Below are 25,279 nucleotides of genomic sequence, written 5' to 3' on the forward strand. Positions count from 1 at the left end.
TACCTGTCAAATTACTAGCAGATAAACTAATTATTTTCGTGTTTTATCCCTGAAAAGGTCAAAAGTCAAAGATCACATCTTTGCAATGTTTAAATAAATGCATAGAATGCAATAAGGTGGAACAACTTTGTAACCTTTTACAACAATCTCCTATAGATTATTAGAGTATAGGTTTAAACCATAAATTTTTTGTTTGTTTTCAAACCATTTTATTAAAGTAAAACTTTTGTCAAAATAAAAAATGTTGTATGTGATCCAGTCTGTAACTACCAATAATAAATCTTTTTTTTTTTTTAGTCTCCAAGTAACAGAATTTTATTCTTTGTTGATTCTGCCAGTAGAACTCTTATTTTTTATGGTGACAATTCATCCTACAGTGAAATTGTGCAGCAGGTTTTTCCTTTGGCGCTACTGGCAGGGTCAACATGTAAAAATTTATTTTTATAAAAGCGAGTGCAAAAAATCCTAAAAATCAGGGTGTATGCATTATCAAGTACTCACATTTTAAATACAACCCATTGATATGTAAAAAATAATATCACAAATATTTAAGATATTTAATATTTTTTCTTTACAGTTATCTGCATACCAGTTCATCCTCACACATCTTGCCCAAGAATTAGCAATATTTCTGGCTGTTGGCATTGGAGATCATCAGGTCTGCACAGAAGTTTTGGATACAACAGGTTCTCTTTCAGCAGTGGCGGCTGGTGGTTTCTTTGTTTCGGAGGAGAGACAAACAACCAAACCCCCCCAGTGGCAACTCAAATCCAATACCACCCCCCACACCCCCCTCCCCCAGCTGTCTGCCGGTCGCGCCACTGGCACTTACCCCATCTAGGTGGCGGGATTGGGCATCCATGGAGCAGCGGCGGGAATCGGGCATCCAGAAATCGGCGGGGACCGGGCGGCTCTTCTCTGCTTTGATTCTGCTGTGGGACACCTCCCCTACTTCTAGGCGTCCAATAGAATCGCCTGTCCTTTCAGACAATTGGGTGATGGGTATCAGACCTGCTTCCCGAATGGTCGGAAAGAGGATCAGTGTTGCAACAGCAAATATTCATTCGCTGTTGCAACACACCTGGGTGGGCTCCTTACGCTCCTCAGCATCCTGAGCTTACCCCATTTTGAATCCTATTAGAGCCTAAGGGGACGGACGCATGAATAGAAGGTGGCCGCCGTGGCCATGCATAGATTCATCCTATGCATGAATATATCCATCGCATATACAGTATCTCACAAAAGTGAGTACACCCCTCACATATTTGTAAATATTTTATTATATCTTTTCATGCGCCAACACTGAAGAAATTACACTTTGCTACAATGTAAAGTAGTGAGTGTACAGCTTGTATAACAGTGTAAATTTTCTGTCCCCTCAAAATAACTCAATGCACAGCCATTAATGTCTAAACCGCTTGCAAGAAAAGTGAGTACACCCCTAAGTGAAAATATCCAAATTTGGCCCAAAGTGTCAATGTTTTGTGTGGCCACCATTATTTTCCAGCTCTGCCTTAACCCTCTTGGGCATGGAGTTCACCAGAGCTTCACAGGTTGCCACTGGAGTCCTCTTCCAATCCTCTATGATGACATAACGGAGCTGGTGGATATTAGAGACTTTGCACTCCTCCACCTTCCGTTTGAGGATGCCCCACAGATGCTTAAGAGGGTTAAGGTCTGGAGACATGCTTAGCCAGTCCATCACCTTTACCCTCAGATTCTTTAGCAAGGCAGTAGTCATCTTGGAGGTGTTTTTAGGGTCATTATCATGTTGGAATACTGCCCTGCGGCCCAGTCTCTAAAGGGAGGGGATCATGCTCTGCTTCAGTATGTCACAGTACATGTTGGCATTCATGGTTCCCTCAATGAACTGTACCTCCACAGTGCCGGCAGCACTCATGCAGCCCCAGACCATGACACTCCCACCACCATGCTTGACTGTAGGCAAGACACACTTTCCATTGTACTCCTCACTTGGTTGCCACCACACACGCTCGACACCACCTGAACCAAATAAGTTTATCTTGGTTTCATCAGACCACAGGATGTGGTTCCAGTAATCCATGTCCTTATTTAGATAGAAAAAACAATCATCGCTCACATATACCAAAGAAAAAAATTATTTTTGCACCCAAAGGAGCAATACAGAAAACACCTCAATAACACATTAAGATATACAAATGGTGCAGCGCAAATAAAAGTCCAAAAAATAAATTGCATATAGTTGTGTAGCAGCAGGAAACATATAGGGGGAAGACACCACGTAGTGAAACAGCTCTTCTTTTGTGTGTGACCAATCCTTCCACCAGTAGTAGTAAAGTCTTATCAGCTGGGATGGACCTCTGGGTACTCAGATGGTCAGACACGCAAATTCACACCCGTGGTGTACAGGAACCTCATTGGTTAGCTTCCCACATATGAATAGAGAAATCTTCAGTTCTAATCCACCAACAGTCCGATATGACCAACTTCAGATGTATGCACAACGCTTTCACTCCAGGTGTACATAGGCAGGGAAATACTTACCGGGGAGGGAAAATGGCTAATTGGGCTCAATTTGAACATTTTTACTTAGGGGTGTACTCACTTTTGTTGCCAGTGGTTTAGAGATTAATGGCTGTGTGTTGAATTATTTTGAGGGGAGAGTAAATTTACATTGTTATACAAGCTGTACACTCACTACTTTACATTTTAGCAAAGTGTCATTTCTTCAGTGTTGTCACATGAAAAGGTATACCATATATACTAGAGTATAGGCCGACCCGAATATAAGCTGAGGCACCTAATTTTACCCCAAAGAACTGTGAAAATGTATTGACTCAAGTATAAGCCTAGGGTGGGAAATGCAGCAGCTACTGGTAAATTTCAAAAATAAAAATAGGTACCAATGAGATTACATTAATTGAGGCATCAGTCGGTTAAAGTTTTTTGTGATGACATGACTGTTTGCATAGAGCAGCCTGTGTTAGGGCTCATAATATACATTCTACCAGTGCCCATGAAATGCAGCCTGATAGTGCCCATCATGTACAGCCTATCAGTGCCCATGACATGCTGCTGCCAGTGCCCATAATGTACAGACTACCAGTGCCCATCATGTACAGCCTACCAGTGCTCATCAAGTACAGTCTACCAGTGCCCATGAGGTACAGCCTACCAGTGGCCATGAGGTACAGCCTGCCAGTGCCTGGTATTGTGATAACACGCTGTGTGTCAGAGCTGGATCTGAATCGTTGTGCAGCCGCTGTAACGATGTCCCACCTCCTATGACACACGGCACAATGATTCCTAGCATTGGATCAGTGTGCCGTCTATCACAAGAGGCGGTCTAGGAGGCAGGACATCGTTACAGTGGCTACACGGTGATTCAGATCTCTGACATACAGCATTAGATCATGCTACCAGGCAATGGGGAGGCTGCACATGACACTTGTGAGAAGAGCAGGAGGGAGGGGAAACTGACAGGGGAGCGCCGGGATGATACATGTGCAGCACCCAGTGGGACGGCCCCGTCCCTTTTTTTCGGCTCCGTTTTCAGGACTTTTTTTTCCTTAAGTGGGACCCTCACTTGAGTATAAGCGGGGGGGCGGGGGGGGGGGGGGGTTTCCAGCATAAAAAATTTACTGAAAAACTCTGCTTATACTCGTGTATGAGGGGTGAACTCACTTTTGTGAAATACTGTAGGGGGTGGCGAAGAGAGGATGGATGGATGAGCCACGCCTGGTTATATATTAAACCCCTCTAAGCCCTTGTACACACGGTCGGACATTCCGACGGAAAATGTCCAATCGGACTGTGTTTCGGATAATCCGACCGTGTGTGGGCTTCATCTAACTTTTTCCGTTGGAATGTCCAACCAAAAAAGGTTGAGAGCTGGATATAAAAGTTTTCCGACAACATGATCCGATATGACTTTTTCCGATCGTTTGTAGAGAATTCTGATCGGACAAAGTGCCACGCATGCTCAGATCAAATTCCTAGACCAAAGCTATTGGCTACTAGCCTGAACGTAGTCCCGTCGTAACGAAATAACGTTATCACGTTACGAACGATCGTATTTTCCGACAACTTTGTCCGACCGTGTGTATGCAACACCAGTTTCGGACAAAATCCGTCGGACAAAATGTGACGGATTTTGTTGTCGGAATGTCCGACTGTGTGTACAAGGGCTAAGACTTGCTCGCCTCCTGAACTTATCTGCACTAACACCTCCAACCTCCAGTTTCTTACATACCCCGTAGAACCATGTCCTGTGCATTGTTTGTTTCTCCTTGGGCAAATAATCAATTCTGGCATTAGCTATGTCTGCATTTTGAGACCTTATAGACATGTATGAGGCCATCCAGTGTCATGAATGGTCCCATACTGGCCTATAAAGGGTTCAGTGCATAGGCATGGCTGGCATCAAAGAGGTTTTCTGCCCAAGGAGAAGTAAACTGTGCAGAGGAAGCTGAAACGGTGGGGTTAGTCTAGGTTAAAGGGTTGAAGGTTAATAGAGAAGTTTAGTATTAAAGTATAGTTATCATTTAATGTTTGTTATTTTTAAATTATTAAACAGCTAAAATAACAAATCCAGTTGCCAAGTGCAAACTTCTAATGTATGCTCCCTGGAAAGCAGTCTGATCCTTTGTGAGCTGGAGTGAACATTGTCAATAAAATTATACGTGTGATTTGAAAGTTGTGAAATTCAGGAGTCTGGTTGTATATTCCCTGTGGATAGAATTGTGTAGGGAACCTATCCTGTGTACTTAAGAAGCTAGAGATGTTTGAGAATAATCAAACAGCATCTACCAGTAAGATACATCAGGTAACCATGAGAATACACATAATACAAAACACAAACATAATTTGCTGCCCTCAGAATATATAGAAAGTGTAGATCGTAGGAGGATGTAGTAGCACGCAGTGCATTTGTAAGTGTCAAAGACATCAGAATAAACATAAAATAAATGTATAGGCATGCATAATCACAAACTAAAACTGTATCAACTATAATTATTAGAATACCTTTAAAATTATTTTCTAAACCATTTACACTTTTGATCACATTTTGAGGCATAATGTTGAATGAATCCTTAAGTAATAATTTTTTATATAATCAATATATTGCTGGAGTTGAATGAGGTATTTTCCATTGTCTACTCTAGTTGATGAAACCTATATCTATTTACATAATTTTGCAAATAAATACTTAAGCAAAGTTTATAGGTCCCTTTCTTCAAGAAAAAAAAAAATAGGTTGCATTACTACTATGATATTAATTTCCTTCTAACGCTCTAAACTTTTTCTGGAAATATGTAGGTGTACCCTCAGTAGTTGAGCTGCCAACCAAAAACACATAACTGTCAACTTACCTGGGAAACTCAGGAGACATCTGGGTTTGAAGGTCTTCTCAGGGGTCTTCATGCGGCATAAGAAAATATCCAAAATCCCTAGCCAATAAAAGATTTAGTCTGAATTAGGAAGAAGATGATGTCAGGAGAGGAAGTGAGCAGAGAACCCAGAAACTCAAGGTTCAGCCTCTCCTCTGTTATGCATATCTACATAAAGGTGACAAGGGGGTCAAAGTGAAAAGAAATAATTGGTGGGTGGTAGAAAGTTGCAGTTTCAGGGGTACTGGGAGGCAAGAATGTGAAGTGGCAAGGCCGCTGAGTGACAGGAGGTACAGGGGCAGGTAGTTACAATGTCAGGAGTACACGGTGGCAGCATATTGCTATGCCATGGATGCAGTGGCAGAGAAATTCAGTATTAAGGGTGCTAGGTGGCAAGAAGGGGCAGTGTCAGGGGTGCTTGGTTCTTTGTAGGGCCGAATGCAAAAGTTTCTACTTGTAAACCTGCAGGGAAGCTTTTAAGAAGGACTAAGAAGAGTGACACTCAATATATTGTAGGCTCCTGGATGTATTACCTACTAATCTAAGGTAAGTGCAAGGGAGTTCAGTTTGCACTGGGAATTGAGTTATTAGGATTAAATTATTTAAAAAAAATAAAAGTCTTCAGGCCCCCAAAACCTGGCTTCCTTATAATCTGTTGCAGCCAGCACTATAATTCTTAGTAAGTGGTGACATCAAGTGACGTCATGTGACAATGCTTGGGCCTAGGATTGGCTGCTAGATAGGCTCTATGCCAGCTTAGTTTCCCTGGTGGAGAGGGAAGAAGGAGTGGTGGATGAGCACTACAGGGGTAACTATTGTAGACTTGCAGAGGGGAATGAGCTGCCAAGACACTGTCAATTTATCCTGAATAGCAAGGGCAGCATTGTCTCGTTAACCACTTAACCTCCAGATTTACCCCCCTTCTGTACCCAAATAAAATTTGTGTTCTGTTTTTCCGCAAATAGAGATTTCTTTTGTGCACTGTAAAAAAAAAAAAGACAGACAATTTTGAAAAAAACAAACAATGTTTTTACTTTCTGATATAAAGCACATCTAATAAAAAAACAAAAAAAAAACTAATTTGTTCATAATTTTAGGCCAATATGTATTCTGCTATATATGTTTGGTAAAAAAAAACAATATATTAATCGGTTTGCGCAAAGGTTATAGCGTCTACAAACTATGGGATATTTCTATTTAATTTTTTTTACGAGTAATGGCGACGATCAACAACTTATAGCGGGACTGTGATATTGCAGAAAGACAGGTGGGACACTAACACTTTTGATGCTTTTTGGGGACTAGTGACACTAATACAGTGATCAGTGCTAAAAAATATGGATTGTCACTGTACTAATGACACTGGCCGGGAAGGGGTTAACATCAGGGGTGATCAAAGGGTTAAATCTGTGCCTAGCAAGTGTTTTACTAAACTGTGGTAGGTGCTTTTACTAGGGGAAGGCATGGATCTGTGCCCCTGCTTTACAGAAACACAAGATCAATGCCTTCCCTACTGACAGAACGACAATCTGCCTTGTTTACATAGGCAGACTGCCATTCTGCCTCTGTGCCAAAGGATAGGTGGGTTCTGGATCACGTACTAGCTACGTAATCTAGCGCAGTAGAGCTACCGTGCCACTGTATATCTAAGCCCACGTACACACGGTCGGAGATTTTGCCAACCAAATCCGTCGGATTTTGCCCGTCAGATTTAGTCCGACGGATTGTGTCCGAAACTGTTGCATACACACGGTCGGGCCACGTTGGCGAAAAATCCGATCTTTCAGAACGTGATGACGTAATTTCGTTACGATGGGACTACATTCAGGCTAGTAGCCAATAGCTTTGATGTAGGAATTTGATCTGAGCATGCGTGGCACTTGGTCCGATCAAAATGCTCTGCACATGATCAGATTAGGTCCGTCCGGCCCAGTTGGTCGGGAAATATTTCCAACATGTTGGAAAATTGGGTCGGACGGAGATTCGGACGGAATCAGTCCGATGCATACCACACACAGTCGGATTATCTGGCGACATGGTCCGATAAGACTCATTCCAACAGATTCTCCGACCGTGTGTACAAGGGCTAAGTGATACGGTCAGCAAATGGTTACGTGGAATCTACATGTTGTAGAATGGTTTACTGCTTTTAGTTACATGTGTAAATGTGAAAAAAATAATAATAGTGCAGCTCTGTAAAAAACCTTACTTTCACATGTGAATTAAACAAAGCAGCATGACCCTAATAATGTATAACAATAGTGCTCAACCTAAGTGATAATTTAAATAACATCAATATTAGGTACTATAGGGCGCCTCTCCCATCTATAACCATACTGTGAAAATACAAACCAAACATAAAAATCTTGTGTGCTTCAACTTATAACAGTGTTGTGCATACACTAATGTATCAAAATAAATATTTTTCCGTTTGAACATTAGTGAACCTCCCCCTCTGTGAAAATAATAGTCCAAAGTTCAATACTAACACTTCCATCAACTTCTTCCACTTATTATGGTGCCATGTCCATACTTGGTGTTCTTCACCCCCTTGTCTCAAACACTCACCAAAACTTTCAGACTCCTTAATTTAATAAGTGGGTCTACCAGTGCTTATTCTTCTTATTCAGGGGGTTCTCATATAGTCATGTTTCCAACCTCGATCTTTACCAAATAGTCTACTATTTAACCCAAAAGTATCTTCCTCTGCTCCTACTCTAACTCTAACATATCAGCCACCATAAATCAAAAACAAGGACGATCCAAGAAATTCTGAAAAATTAAGAGCAATCCATAATAAAATGTCAGCCAAAACTGAAAAGAAGTGATGCAGTGAAAATCACATAGGTAGGTGATTATTTATTTAATGTATAACTGTGACCAACATAGTTGTAAATAATGTATCACTGGATGTTAACCTGAGAAATAAAATTGTTAAAGCGGAGGTCCACCCTAAAGTGGACCTTCCGCTCATCGGAACCCTCCCCCCCTCCGGTGCCACAATCGACACCTTTCAGGGGGGAGGGGGGTGCAGTTACCTGGATAATCCAGGTAACTGCACCCACTTCCGGGATAGCTCTCTGCGGAAAGGGGCGTAACGTACGCCCCTTTCCGCAAGTGCCCGCCCCTTCCTGCAAGTGCCCCGCTGCCTGCTGGGAAACACACAGATCCCAGAGGCAGCGGGGAGCGTCCTTATTGCGCAGCGCGATTCGCGCATGCGCAGTAGGGAACCGGGAAATGAAGCCGAAAGGCTCCATTTCCTGATTCCCATACCCAAGATGGCGGCGGCAGGACCCGACAGGCGACCTAGAGATCGGCTTCGGGTGCCGACATCGCGGGAGCGCTGGACAGGTAAGTGTCACTATTTTAAAAGTCAGCAGCTGCAGTATTTGTAGCTGCTGGCTTTTTAAAAAAAAAAAAAAACGCGGAGTCCCGGTGGACTCCCGCTTTAAGTATCATTCTTAATTATACATGTTGAGTAACCATAATTGCCTGTTAAATGTTTATGCTGCATATTAACTGGGCAGCAGCCACAACAGTGGGGTTGATCTACTAAAGGCAAATAAACTGCTCAATATGCAAGGTCATTTTCCCCAGTGCTTAGTGAATGTGGTGAAAAGTCATTTTGCAAGGAAAACGCAATCACGTGCAACGAAAAAAATAGAATAAAATAAAAAATATTTTTACTTGCACATGTTTAGATTGCCAGAAATCAGCAGAGCTTTACCTCATTCACCAAAGTTGGTCATACATGGATCAAAATTTGGCCAGTTCAGCAGGGACCAATAGACTTCTGTTTAACCACCTTGTCAGTTAAAGCTGCTCAATCAGTGCAGGCAATAGGTTGCAGTGCTGATCTATGTATTTTGACAGAGGGGGAGTCTCTCCCCTGTCATAATAATAAAGAGCAGTGGGGGGGATTTCCCCCATCCATCTGAAACGTGTGGATGGGGGGGAATCATTTTTTGCTGAATGAAACACTAAATTATGTATGGCCAGCTTAAGCTAAGGGGAAATTATTTTGCAAAGCGGACATCCTATTTGCATTTAGCAACTCAATCTACTATCTCTGTTTGTTTTATTGGCAAAGAATGTTTTGGACCAAAAGCTAGAAAGATAGGTAGAAACCCAAAACCAAGAGTTAAGCTCTGCACACACGGTCAGACATTCCGATGACAAAATCCATCAGATTTTTTCAGACGGATTTTGGCCCAAACTTGTCTTACATACACACTGTCGCACAAAGTTGTTGGAAAATCCGATCATTCAGAACCCGGTGACATAGTACACGTACGAAGGGACTGTAAAGAGGGCAGTAGCCAATAGCTTTCCTCTCGTAATTTATTCTGAGCATGCGTGGCACTTTGTCCGTTGGAAATGTCTACACACGATCGGAATTTAAACTATTGGATTTTGTTGTGGGAAAATTTTAGTTGTTGGAAAATTTTCGATCCTGCTCTCAAAATTCCGATGGAAAAAGTCAGATGGAGCTCACACACGATCGGATTTTCTGGGATTTACAGGGCATTATTGTTCAAAACCGACCAACTTCTTGGACAAATTTTTGGGCAAAAACGCATTTGGACAGTTTAACTTTAGCTATTCCCCATTGTTTTCCCTGTGTTTTGCCAGCCACAGTGTGTGAAACATGCCAGTACACATCCCTTCAGCCCCCTCTTTGTCAAAAAAACATAAAGACTACGCCAAGTGGAATGCATCTATATATGCTCTCAGTGACTTTTTTGCCTGAGGGAGATCAAATTGTGCCTTTTGTCCAACTGTCCTCTTATATCTGGAGGTGACCAAACACATAAAAAAAAACATTCTAAACTTTTTTTTTCTTGAATAGCTGCTGCTGGATAAATGCAGGCACTGCCCACGCATAGTTTTTCTTTTTTTGCTAAGTATTTATGTCCAGGTACACATGAAAAGCAAAACAACTGAAAGTTAATAGTCATGTTGGCACACATGTTGGAACTAGGGGGACTCTAGATCTTTCTAGATCTTTGGCATTTATGGGCCAAAAAAATTGAAAAGATTTGTAAGCTTACAAAATACAGCAATTTGGCATAGGAACAATAATAATTATTTAGCAATATAACATTAGAATAATATTATGCTTTCCGCTCTTGCTGGCTATTGTAAAATTGCTTAGAATTTACACCAAGTCCCAAAGATAACTGAAAAAATATCAGCTGATACTTATGAAAAATGCTGGTAGGCTGCTAAGTACATTTAATTGGATTTAATTTTCTGTACTGCTGCCCTTCTCTGGCAACCTCTGTCCACAGCAGTGGTTCCTAATGTTGTTGTATTAACTATAATAACAACTCTCCTGCTACCTGCCCTTGATTTAGCCATACTTTAGATCAGGGGTCCTCAAACTTTATAAACAAAGGGCAAGTTTACTGTCCTTCTGACTTTAGGGGGGCCAGACTGTGGCCATTAGTAGAACAAAATGTCCCAGCATCAGTGGGAGTAAACAATCCTTCATCATTGGTTTGATTGGAAGGAACTGTGACCCATCAAGGGTGCCATTGGGAGGAATCGTGCCCCATCATTGGTGCCATTGGGCCCCATTGTTAGTGTCATTAGAAGGAACTGCGCCCCATCGTTGATGTAATTGGTATGAATTATGCCCCATTGTTGGTGTCATTGGGAGGAATTGTGCCCTTCATTGGTCTTAGTGAATGAAATAGTGCCCCAAGGGCCAGATAAAAGCAAGCAAAGGGCCACATCTGGCCCCCGGGCCACAGTTTGGATACCACTGCTTTAGATTATAATAATTGGAATTGTAGTTACTCTCCTGGTGAGAGAATACATCCAAAAAGCTTGTAAAGCTTCACATAGATCTGAAAATGATCTAGTATTCCAAAAGGATGTTTACATTTGTAATTAATGTGACTAGCTGTCACAGAGATCAAAATATATAGAGCCACTCTGATTGGCTCTGTACACTGTGCCTGTGATCTGAGCTGTCAAATGAAAAAGGAGAAAGAAATAAAGAAAGAACAACTAAAGACAAACTTTTTTTAAGTTTTGGACAGAGTGGAAATGGATTAGAATACCTAACAGGTTTTTTTTTGCTGCCTCTGTCCATGTTAGGGAATTTCACCTTCTCTGTTTGTCCTGTTTACCATTATCAAAGTAAAAGAAAATCCCTAATCTTAGGCTGTCCCCAGAACAGTAAAAGTGGGGAAATCTTCCAATAGGGACACTAGTTCTATTGACCTGGGCCTCACCAGGGATTCCTTTAATGTGCAGGGATTTCCTCTCACTTCCTGTTTTGGGTATGAGACAGGAAGTGAAGGGGAAGGCTGGAAAACTGACAGGGGTTATAACCCTCCCTTACTACATCTAAAATGAAACATTTTTTTTTACCTATAGTTCTACTTTAAATCCTTTTTCAAAAATGTGGTATGACAATTTTATATAGTAAAATTGGAGCACTACAGGTGAGAGGAGGAGAAATTTGTAATCTGATCGCCTTGCTATTCAGGTTTATTTGACAACTGCAGTGCCCCAAAAAGCTACTCTTGCTTAGAGTTAAAACCACAATCTGCAGTCGTTAAATACTAAGTATTCTGGTTCGTTACTTAATACCTTAAATGTATCTGACTAAAAAGACTTAAAACAATTTTATATTTTATTAATAATAAATAATAATATTTAATAATATACAGTATATTTAACACGCTCTCTGTGTTGCTTCACCATTTTTCAATAATCCTTCTACATTTTACCAATTTCAATTGCACTTTGATATTACAGCTTTCCATGTCAGGTTTTTTTAAATTTAAAAAAAAGTGGTAAATAAGGTAAAGTGTTACAAAAGAAATAGTAGGTAATTCATCAGTGTTTTTAACCACCTCACTACTGGACACTTTCTCCCCTTTCCTGCCCAGGCCATTTTTTCACATTCAGCATTGTCATTCTTTGAATGACAATTATTCAGTCATGCAACACGGTACCCAAATGAAAATGTTATTTTTTATGAGACAGACAAAGCTTTCTTTTGGTGGTATTTAATCACCACTTGATTTTTTATTTTTTGCTAAATAAAAGAAAAAATCCCCAAAACATTGATAAAAAACGTGGTTTTCTTTGTTTCTGTTATAAAATTTAGCAAATAAACAATCTAATTTCTCGAGGACCTAAAATGCCAGGACAGTACAAATAACCCCCAAATTACACTTTTTTGGAAAGTAGAAAGTCCAAGGTATTTAGTAAGAAGCATAGTAATTTTTTATCACAATTTTTTGGAAAATTAAGAAATGAAATACTTTTTTAAAAATATACTGCCACCAGAGCAGTACATAGTCACCATATGACTGGTGTGGTGGTGATCAGGGACACTGACTGGTACTGGCACTGGCTCAGTACTGTGATCTGTTATCTGCTGTGTCCAGTGGACATCATATGATGTCCACCCAGGACAGAAGAGCTCCTGATCAACCATCATTTGACAATAGACTGGGTGGGAAACAGTTAAACAATTGTGCTAAGATATTCAGGCTCATAAATATTCAGGCTCATAAAATTAGAAATGAAAACCTTACTCCCATATTTACTCCAGCAGCTATTGATGTAAAAAGTCTGGATCTCCTGACAGCACTGGACCTTGAGAATATGATGATACTTTACTGATACCTTTTTGTAAATAAGCTAAGATGGTGGCTGGTGGCTTTCGGCAACAGAAAGTAGAGTAGTGAAACAACATCTAGCATCTGTAAAATGATCAGTTATCCATTGTTTAAACAATGTATTCTCATTTCTAATCACATTTTAGAGGAACACACTAATTGCTTGATTGCTTGCCTTAATTTAGAAAAAAGACACTCGTACATCATGGATAAAAAAAGAATGTCTTCACTAATAAAGAGGTGGATACAAAAATAGTGATATAAAAAGTGTCAAACAAATTTTGTGAATGGTATTGAATTTGACAGATGCTGTTTAAAGGGCTAACAAATGCAAGCAGGTCAGATTAAGCAGTAAAATTCTTCAGATCGTAATATTGCCAGAAATAGAATGCGACCAATTCAATTACTACACCAATTCCATCTTATTAAAAATGTTTTCTTTTATTAGGATTATTTCAGTCAATTATTAAACATCACATTAATATTTCATGAAAATAATGGGTGGTTTAGTAAATTCACATGGGGATAGCAAGTCAGAATTAATCATTTTAATTATTTTTAATTCATTAAATATTCCATTATCTTAAAAAAGACAGCTTCTATTATTGTATTTAATTTCGATTTATTATCTAAGATTGACTGTAGTCAAATATTTAAACTTTAATTGGTTACAATATCAATGTATTTGTGGCCAATGTTAAGGCTAAACGCTAAACAATTGTTTTTTTTTGTATATTTTTTTTATGTATATTTTTTGTGTGGTTTAAGTATTTACTCACATTGCCCTTTCTATGCTCAAATCAGCGGAAACGTTTCTGATCACTGTTTTGTTCACTCCATTGCTTCTGTCATAGACATGGTGTAGAGCAGTGGTTCTCATCCTCAGTCCTCAAGTACCCCCAACAGGCCATGTTTGCAGGTTTTCCTTTATCTGGCACAGGTGCTTTAAATCAGAGTCAATGGCTTGTTATTTCGGACAGCTATTTTTTCTAAGCCCTTGTACACACGGTCGGACATCCCGACAACCAAATCCGTCAGATTTTCCAAAACTGTTGCATACACACGGTCAGACAAAGTTGTCGGAAAATCAGATCGTTCAGAACGTGATGATGTTATTTCGTTATAATGGGACTACGTTCACGCTAGTAGCCAATAGCTTTGGTGTTGGAATTTGATCTGAGCATGCGTGGCACTTTGTCCGATCGGAAATCTCTACACATGATTGGAGTATGTCCGATCGGAGCATTTTGTCGGAAAATTTTACCAACAAGTTGGAAAACTTGGTCCGTCGGATACTCCAACGGAAACAGTCCGATGGAGACCACACACAATCGGAATATCCGACAAAACGGTCCGATCGGACACATTGCGTCGGAATCTCCGACCATGTGTACAAGGGCTAAGAGTAATTCCCAAACATGATCTGTTGGGGTACTTTAGAACTGAGGTTAAGAACCACTGGTGTAGAGAATACAGGGTAGGGCTTTGGGCAGACAACAGCCAATTGGAATCAAGTGCAGCGGGGCAAGGAAAGATCTGCAGTGAACTCTTATAAAAGGTAGCATGTATAACATCAGTGCTGTCTGTAGAAATCTGCAAAGAAGGGATGGGTACAGGACTGATCACTAAGTGTGAACCAAGCTATAGAGGTGAATCTAATACAACATCCCCTGCACTGAGACACATTTGTCCAGGTAAGACAGGAAACTTGCTATGCATACTTACCCACCTTTTCTTTTTGCTGCTAGCTTAAACTAAATATTCCAGCTTTTTAATAGTAGATGATTACTGCAAGTTTCTGACTCAGCTTTTGTCTTGTCATTGGGTATAGCAGCACCATCACATAAGCTTGCAATTTAAATCTACATACTCTTTGACATAGCAAAAACACTGGAGGAAGAAGGCTTTAATGGAGGAAACACTTCCTTGATTTATTCAGTGCACAAAAATTCTTAAAAAGTGCTTGGGGATCTGGGTCCTGCCCCAGGGAACATGTACCAATGCAATTTTTTTTAAAAATGGCAGTTTTTTCAGAAGCAGTGATTTTTTTAATGCTTAAAGTGAAACAATAAAAATAAAACATTCCTTTAAATATCGTACCTGGGGGGTGTCTATAGTATGCCTGTAAACTGGTGCATTTTCCCTGTTTAGAACAGTACCACAGCAAAATGAAATTTCTAGTAAGTAAAAATTGTCATCTAAAACTAATTGCGGTTGTAATGAATTGTTGGGTCTCGACAATATAGATAAAAATCATTGAAAAAAAGAGCATGGGTCCCCCCCAGTCTATTACCAGGCTCTTTGGGCCTGGTATGAATATCAAGGGGAACCCCGAACCAAAATTTAAAAAAAAAATTGCGTGGGGGTTCCCTCCAAAATCCATACCAGACCCTTATTCGAGTACGCAACCTGGCAGGCCACAGGAAAAGAGGGGGGGGGGACAAGGGAGTGCCCCCTCCTGAACCATACCAGGCCTTATGCCCTCAACATGGGGAGGATGCTTTGGGGTAAGACCCCAAAGCACCTTGTCCCCATGTTGTTGGGAACAAAGGTCTCATCCCCACAACCTTTGCCCGGTGGTCATGGGGGTATGCGGGGGATGGGGGGCTTATTGGAATTTGGAAACCCCCTTTAACAAGGGGACCCCCCAGATCCCAACCCCACCTTGTGTGAATTGGTAGTGGAGTACATTGTACGCCTACCATTTCACAAAAAAAGTGTCAAAAATGGCTCCTGCTGACTGACGCTTCATTTTTGTGACAATTATTATATAGCTGAGGGCGGGGCCACCCGGTAACGTAAATGGGTTACCCCGCCCCCCTGTGACACCATGGGGGTTTCCCCGTGGAATCAGAGGGGCAGTGTCACCCATTTACATCCCCGGGTGGCCCGCCCTCAGCTATATAAGAACTGTCACAGTCAGCGGGAGCCTCCCATTTAGGAGGAACGGTATGGGCTTTTTGTTTCTTTTCTTTATCGATCCGTTGGGTGGCATTAATTTAAATTTCAGGAGATTTTTATTTTTTTATTTTTTATTAAAGGACTTGTCACAAGCTGACTCTTTTTTTTCATTTTTGACACTTTTTATTGTGAAATAGTAGGTGTACAATGTACCCCATTACCAATTCACACCGGGGTGGAGGCCTGGGATCTGGAAGTCCCCTTGTTAAAGGGGGCTTCCAGATTCTGATAAGCCCCCCGCCCGCATACCCCCAAACAACCACCAGGCAAGGGTTGTGGGGATGAGGCCCTTGTCCCTATTAACATGGGGACAAGGTGCTTTGGGGTCAGTATTTTGTGGTATCATTTTTGCTATATACATACTATGTGTTGGAAATATCTTCTAAACTGACAACTTTGTGTAATAAAAATGCGTTTTCATTTTTTTCCCACATTTTCTGAAAACTTCTGGAAAAAAATTAACCTTCAAAAGAGTCATTATGCCTCATAGATTATACGTTTGGGTGTTTGCTTTCCAAAATGGGGTAATTTTGTGGGCATTTCCATTGTCCGGGTGCTCCAAGGCCTTCAAAAGTAAGATAGGTTGTCAAAGTGGCCAGGCTGTGTAAAAGTCTCACACATGTGGTATAGAGGAGAATCAGAATGTATTTTTGGGTGTAGTTACAAGTATGCACATGCTGTGTTCAAGAAATAACCTGTTTCTGTTTCCATTCCATAGCTCTCCCTCTGTCTTATCTCACTAACTCTTCTCTTATCTTTATTGCCATTGATTTGTATGTGTTTTTTTCTCTTCTTTCCCTCAGAGGTGTTTTTTGTTTTGTTTTTACATTCTGCTTAAAAATTTGTAAATCAGTACTGCTTGGACCTTGAAGAAGGGGACATACCCGAAAGCTTGTCCTGAAAAATTGTATGTTAGTGCAAATAAAAAAAGTATCACGGACAGTACTAAATTTTCTTTGTAAAAAAAAAAATTCTTAATTTTCCCAAGAATTGTGAGAAAAATTACATCAAAAAACTCACCATGCCTCTAACTAAATACTTTGGACTGTCTACTTTCCAAAAAGGGGTCATTTGGGGGGTATTTGTACTTTCCTTGAGTGTTAGTGTCTCAAGAAATGAGATAGGCCTTCAGTACATCAGGTGTGATCAGATGTGATCAGTTTTCAGTGATTTGCATCCTAACTTGTAGACTCTATATCTTTCATACAAACCAAATAATATCCACTACTTATTTTTACAGAAGATATGTAAGATAATTTATGAAGAAAAATTAATTTTTTGCAAAATTTTACAATAGAAACGTGTTTTTTTTTTTTTTTATATTTTTGCTCTTTTTTTCGCTTATATCGCAAAAAATAAAAAACCCAGCAGTTATTAAATACCACCAAAAGAAAGCTCTAATTGTGAGAAAAGAATGATAAAATTTTGTTTGGATACAGTGTAGCATGACAGATTAATTGTCATTCAAAGTGTGGGAGTACTGAAAGCGGAAAATTGGTCTGGGCGGGAAGGTGTTTAGGGGGACCCCCACACATTTCTTTTTTAATTTTGGTTTGGGGTTCCCCTTAATATTCATACCAGAATGAAGGGGCCTGGTAATGGACTGGGGGGGCATGCTCTTTTTTTTAATGAGTTTTATCTATATTGCCAAGACCCAACAATTCATTACAGCCGCAATCAGTTTTAAATGACAATTTTTCCTTTATGCCCTGTACACACGATGGGACATTGATCAGACATTCCGACAACAAAATCCATGGATTTTCTCACGACAGATGTTAGCTCAAACTTGTCTTGAATACACACGGTCACACAAAGTTGGTTGGAAATTGCGAACGTCAAGAATGCGGTGTAAAACACGTACGACGAGCTGAAAAAAATTAAGTTCAATAGCCAGTGCGGCTCTTCTGCTTGATTCCGAGCATGCATGGAACTTTGTGCGTCGGAATTGTGTACACGCGATCGGAATTTCCGACAACTAATTTTGTTGCGGGAAAAGTTGAGATCCAGATCTCAATCCAGATCTCAAATCTTGTGTGATGGAAATTCCGATGGAAAATATCCGATGGAGCCTACACACGTTCGGAATTTCTGACAAAAAGCTCCCATCGAACATTTTCCGACTGTACAGGGCATAAGAAATGTAATTTTTCTTTGGTACTGTTCTTAACGCGGGAAAAAATGTGCCACTTTACAGGCATACTATAGACACCCCCGCAGGCGCAATATTTCATTTTTATTGGGGCAGGACCCAGGTCCCCAAACACTTTTTATGACAATAACTTGCATATAAACCTTTAAAATGAACACTTTTGATATTTCATGTTCGTGTCCCATAGACTTTAATGGTGTTCGTGTGTTCTTCCGAATTTTTTGCCTGTTCTCATGTACTGGTGCGAACCAAACCGGGGGGTGTTCGGCTCGTCCCTACTGGAACTGCACATGTTTTATTTCATGGTATCTTGCTATATATCTATATTCTCCTTCTCACAAAGGATAATGTGGAAATGCACTCTGCTACACCAAATATGTAGATATGAAAAGTTGATATAGCCGGTATGTCCTTTCTTTATAAATGTTACTGTATTTAGTATTGTACTAACAGCACTTGTATGTAGGGTGGCTGGGGTCAGGAGTAGAATAATAAACTATCTGATCTACTCAAGAGTAAATAAAAGCATGCCCCTTGGGGGCCTTTACTGCTACCACTTGTTAATACAGATTATACTGTTTATGACTACATTTTTTTTTTTTGTTATCCTTACATATTTAAATTTGTATGCCCTATTCACAAGTTTACACTGTGAAGTTTTAACACTGCAATGTTTGCCAATTTTCTCTCTGTAGATATCTGTCAGCTTTAAAAGTAGTGTGAGTAATGACATAACGCTTACGTGAATATTGACACTGCCATTTACTAATTTATATATTCCAGGATATGTGCTAAGGTATCTAGAAATATTCTGTGAAAAGGTACATTGTGCTATCCTTGGATTTCTCATTTCTACTTTCTAATTTAATGATTTCCTCAAGGATGTTCAATTGATACACATCATTTCAATTCAAATATTCAGTCTGCTTAAGATAAGTCCATTAAACCAGCGTTCACAGTCCTCAAGGGTAATTTTTGATTAGTCTAGAGATTGGTTAAGTTATTCATTAACTTTTGTCAAAATGTGCCAGATGACACTTTAATTTAATATTAAACAGTAATGGAGATGTTACAGGGAATTTTTAAACACACTCTAAACAAAAATATGCTGTATATTTAGGTTACATATAGTCAAATTATCTTTCTCTATTAACCCTTCACATACAATTTTGTAAGATGTGGATAGTTAAGGTATTTTACCTCATTTGATTATTATTTGAAGTACTTTGGTAGGATTTATAAACACCCCAATAAAGAGGCAATCAATGAAATCCAGAGTAAAAGATGAACATACATTTTATGCTCACAACAACCAACCAGATTTAAGTTCTTGTTTTGTAGCCTGCCAAATGTAGCAATTATCCATGAAGGAGCCACTTGATGTATAAGATCCTCTGTTCTTCTGCACTAACTCTGCAGATACTATCGGATAGTGATAGTGCAACAGTTGAGCAAATTTGATTATCAAGCAGCAAACAGTAAATGTTCAAGGGTGTATTTTTTCTTTCACCTGCTATGGGTAACCCCAACTATTGAAGGGATCTTTAGAAGATTTCCACAGCAACAGTCAGTAATAAAGAAACACTTGTTTTGCACCTTCTGCTGGCCAGCTAGATGGGACCCAGAACCTTGTGTTGGCATGCTTGCTGTAATGTCCCTTTAAGAGTTTTGTATACAGTTGAAAATCACTCCTACCCATTCTCTGTACTAAGAGTTGTAGTTTTTCCAGTCTGTGATAAAGCCTAGTTCCTCCTCCAAACTTAAAGGAGTAAAGACAGGAAAAATCGCGCTACCACCTATATTAAAAAATTACAAAAATTGTGCACACATAAAAAACTGCTGCAGTTCTACTATATACCAAAAATTATATATAAATACTCGAAGAAAATGTCCCAAAGGAAAAAACACGCTGTCCTAAGTATAAACCTAGGTTATGTGTTTCCCCTACAGGGGAATTTAAACAACTACAAACATTTATGTGGGAATGTCATAAATATATTATTACCACAACCCTAAAAAATAAAAAGGTTTGATTAAATCTGATGTGAAACTTATAATATATATCCCCAACAGAATACTATCATCTATACTTTCAATTCAAAAAGTGCAAGACAATAACAATGACATATCTATATGCACAATGCACACACAATGCATATAAAAAAAACACAGCACCCTCTGCACCTCTATCTCAACAGGTGCAAAGAAATGACACATTCATGTATATCATAACAAAACGTGAAATGGCGTGCAAAAAAAAAAAGGAAGAAAGAAAAATTCAATAATAAAGTTATTGTTGAGAACAAAGTCCAATGTGAACTAAAAAACACCACGTGTCAGATGAATATTGAACTCTCAGTTTCCTGTTCAGCCACTCAATATGAGTTATAGTGCACCACCACCGGAAGTGAGGATTGGCTCCTTACCAGAAGTTCTTAGATAATACGCTCTGAGAAGTCAAACCAGGCCGTGTGTATCCCTTAAACGTCCATAGGCTCCGCCCATAAGTTAAAGCATAATACAATCAGGCTCCAATATTTGGCAGTGACCGATCCACCATAAAGGGAGAAAAAACGTTTTATTACCAATAATAAAAAAATATAAAAAGCACTTACAAAGGTCCAACACAATTGGGCATATCACAGTAGGTAGCGCCGGCCGGACGCAATCATCTACATCAATAGCCTATTCACCAGCTGGTCTATTCTGAGGCAATGGATAGCGTGTCACACCGCCCGACGCGTTTCGTGAAATATCACGTCGTCTCGGGGCTCGGGTGACATGCCATTTTGCCTCGTTTATATATGGTCTTAAGTCCCAAACCTCCTCCTTCATGGGCGGCTGCGATATCGCTGGCAATCTCAGGGCGGAAGTGACGCAAAAGCGTCACGACACGCCAGCCAGTCATATCGCGCCATCCGCTCAGCCTATCACCATTGGCTCACCGTCGAACACACGCGGAAGCCAAGCCTCGTTTCCGATAGCGTGACAAACGTCCCATCTCCGCGTTCGTAAAGGCGGAAATAGGCACCAAAATAAACACTGTCTCCGCCCACACTAGCAGCGTAATCACATCAGGACAGCCCCCCAATCCCTGGTGGCTTCCCGACGTGAATAGGTACGAAGTAATAAATGCGGGCAGAGCGAGGACCAAGCCTCGCTTACGATCCTCACCCGGCACGCAATATTCACGGAGCAGGAACAGAGGAATTAGAATAATAAAAGTGAAAATAAAATAAAGATAAAAACTCGCTCTCTGGGTCCAACCCCAACCCTCCATCGTCCCCATACCAATGGGTACCATTCTGTTGAAAACAGACCAATAATATTTGATCTGAAAAAATGGGTGTCAGAGGGCATACTCAACGCACCACTGAGGAGGAGGTTTGTACCAACAGACCCCCATACTACTACTTAAAATATCTTATGTCAAATTATGGATCATACATTATAGACCGTACATTAGACACCTCCCACATACATCTATATCAGGACAGAACGTAATTTTAAAATAATAATATTATGAGAAGATGCTATATGAAAAAACTTTTAACGATTACATCATCATAGTAGGATTTCATCATAACATCTCTATCATATACATACACATAATACCAATAAAAATAAAGAATGAGACAGATGATAAATGTTACATTAAAACCAAAAATCCATTGTTAGACCAGAGTTCCAACTGTTTAGCAAAAATCTTATCGCCCCACAGCAACACTAAAAGCAACCTTCCAACGGGGTCACTAGCTATTTATCCGCAGCGATTTTATGCAAAGGGCCACAGTAATGTAGTATACCCACAGTAGAGGAAAATAGCCGCAAAAGCCTACACTATAAAATGTAGACTTCCCGGCTCACTCCTACACTAAGCGTTATTTATAAACGCATTTACATCAATGTCGACGTTCATCCCAAAAGGGGCATATGTTTTTAATCTATGGATCCATGACATCTCTAAACGAGAAATGTCCCTTACTAATGATCCTCCCCTCCAATGGGGTCTGTGCTTATCTATCCCCATATAAAGGGTGTTAGAGGGATCCCTGCCGTGTACCTCATTGTAATGTCTGGAGACTGGGTGCTTGTCAAAGCCTCGTCTAATGTTACCGATGTGTTCGTTTAACCTAACTTTTAGGGGCCTCTTCGTCCTCCCCACGTATTGGAGCCCACAAGGACACTGGATAAGATATACCACTGCCACCGAAGAGGAGGTAATAAAAGGCTCCACCCTATATGTTTTAAGTGTACACGTGGAGGAGAATTCGCAAATTTTAGAATTCTTATTCACATTCAGTGTGCACACCTGACAGTTCTTACATCTATAGAACCCCGTTAAATTCTGAAAGAAGCACCTGTTAATCTTCGGGGGGTTTTGTACATTAGGGGCAACCTTACTACCCAATGTAGGTACCCCTCTGAAGATAACCCTAGGGTTCTCGGGTAAAACTGGGCCCAAGACTTGATCATTGGTCAGAACATGCCAATGTTTACGGATTAATTGCTTAATACTCCGATGTTGTGTCGAGTATGTGGTCACAAAAGGCAACAACACTTGATTCTTATCTTTATCTATGGACCCTTCTATCAATAATGTCGACCTATCTCTATTACGTGCTATATTCACAGCCTCTATCAAGGCTTCCGCCTCGTACCCTTTTTCCCTAAATTTTGGGGATAATGTCGTGGCCTGCTCATCAAATGTAGTTACCTCAGTACAGTTCCTCCTGAGGCGCATAAATTGCCCCAGAGGAACTGATTTTAACCATGAGGCATGGTGGCAGCTTCCCATAGGGATATAGGAATTTCTATCCGTTGGCTTGAAATACGTTGATGTGATAAAGGTGTTATTCATCACCTTGATGTTTAGATCCAAAAAATTGACCTCCTTCATACTGGCTTCATAATTAAATCTAATGCCTCTATTATTCTGATTTAACATCCCATAGGAGGAGGACGTCGTTGATGTACCGCGCCCACAGCGCCACCTCAGGTCGCCTTGGAGAATCGACCATGTCCTCCTCCTATTTGGCCATGAACAGGTTGGCCAAACTGGGGGCATACTCCTCCAAACTAAACTTCCTACAATTCCCCACAATTTTTCTTTGTAATCCATGTGTTCATGGGTGCCCTCTAGTGGATTGAGGAAAGATTGCATTTTACAGTTCCACAGTAAGGTTAGATCACACTGCAGCATGGAGCGGCACACAGCAAGGGTAGAGAGCGTCACTGTTCACCATTTCAGATCCGATTTTAGCCCAAATTTTTGACTGAATCCGGACCTGAAATGGTCCAGAAGATGCACAGGTCTCCTGTGAAATTCACACTGGAGCCACTCTGGAGATGTGTGAACCGGCTCCATACAGAAAACTTCAGCAACAACTCCCCTTAACTACCCCCCCAAAGGCTCCCCCTCCTCTCAATTGAAGGTATACTAAAGGGCCCATGTCCTCCTTTCTCATCTCATGGGGGTCACATAAATATGTTTTCTTCCTTCCTCTGAAGAAACAAAAAGATTTCATGGCGACCATGTTTTCATATAGATTTCTCGTTTTTGTTAAGATGTCCAGACTAGATCTTCCATTCGGTTTACTTCCTCTACCTTCCTAAGCCACATTCCCACTGTGGTAGGCTATGTCTGTTTCCAAGGGGGATACAGGCTTTGGCTGAATTCAATAAATGGCACAAGATGGACTTTCTATATGTTTTAGCTGGGATTTCGGATAGATGCAATATGAAGAAGGCCGGGTCTTCCAGAAATTCAACATCACTAAATTTTTGCATGATCTCCTGGACCTCTTTCCAAAATTTACTAATTCTAGGACAGGACCAAAAAATATGTAGTAGGGTCCCCTGTTCCCTCTGACAGTGCTAGCAACCATACGGTATGTTCAGAAAGCATTTGTGAAGTATAACTGGGGTTGTGTACCAATGGGAAATGATCTTAGAATTTGTTTCCTGCTATGATCTTACTGAAAATTTTGAGGTCAACATTTAATAAAAATATCGGCCTTTAACTTCCACATTGCTTAGGATCTTTGCCTTCTTTTGGTATCACTGAAATCATGGCTTTCAAAGATTCTAAAGGGAAGGTAGTTGTATCTCCCAAACCATTGAGCATCTTAACTAGATAAGGCTCCAAAAATGGGTAATAAAAGCTTATAGTACTGAACTGTGAAACCATCTGGTCCTGGTGCCTTTCCCATCTTTGCTGTTTTATTACAGTTTGTAGTTATTCTAGTGTAATTGGTGATTCCAATTCCTCCTGTGTGATAGTTGTCAGACTCAGTATTCCACATGCTGCCAAATAGTCCTCCATCACTGATTGGTCTGGTACGTCCAGATTCAAATTATAGAGTGAGGAGTGTAAATCCCCAAACACCTCAGCGATTTGTTTATGTAATTTAATTTCTTCTCCCTTGGTATTTAAGATTGAAGGAACGTACATCGTTGAATGCAGCTTCCGCAAGGCTCTCGCAAGTTGTCTACCGCATTTGTTACCGGATTCGTAACTACATTTACGTCCTACTTGAAGTGCCATTTTTTCTCTGTACTGGAGTAAATCAATCACTTGTCTATGGGTACTTAAGAGTTCTTGTTCTATTTCTATAGTAGGGGCATGTTTGTGTCGTGCCTCTAGTCGATGAATATTTGACAACATCATTGATCATTTTGCTTCCCTTTCCTTCTTAATTCTTGCCCCATGCTTAATCGGCACACCTCGTAATACTGCTTTGTGGGTTTCCCAAATTACTCCCGGAGCACATTCTGGGCTATCATTAGTCTGAAAAAAACATTTTGCCTCCCTCTGGACAGCCTCTATCACCGAGGGATCCTGTAGGAGGCTTTCATTGAGTTTCCACATCGTGGGACCTAAGCGACAACTGTTCAACAAGATTATATTTTGGAAAAATTGGTGAGTGGTCCGACCAAGTGATTGACCCAATGGAAACCTCCACAACTGAGTGTAATTGTTTATGCAGAATAAAATAATATACATTATGTGGGTTGTAAAAGAAGGTATAGTCCCCTTCCCCTGGGTGGAAAAGGCACCATATAGCCACTATTCTCACTCCTGCAATTGTCTGGTGCAACTAATGATACACCTGATGAGGCATCTTCCTTGGGTATCAAGGGGACGTTAA

Source organism: Lithobates pipiens, unplaced genomic scaffold, assembly GCF_037356315.1.
Source record: "Lithobates pipiens isolate NorthernLeopardFrog02 unplaced genomic scaffold, aLitPip1_a1.2 Scaffold_18, whole genome shotgun sequence".
NCBI classification, from domain to species: Eukaryota; Metazoa; Chordata; class Amphibia; order Anura; family Ranidae; genus Lithobates; species Lithobates pipiens.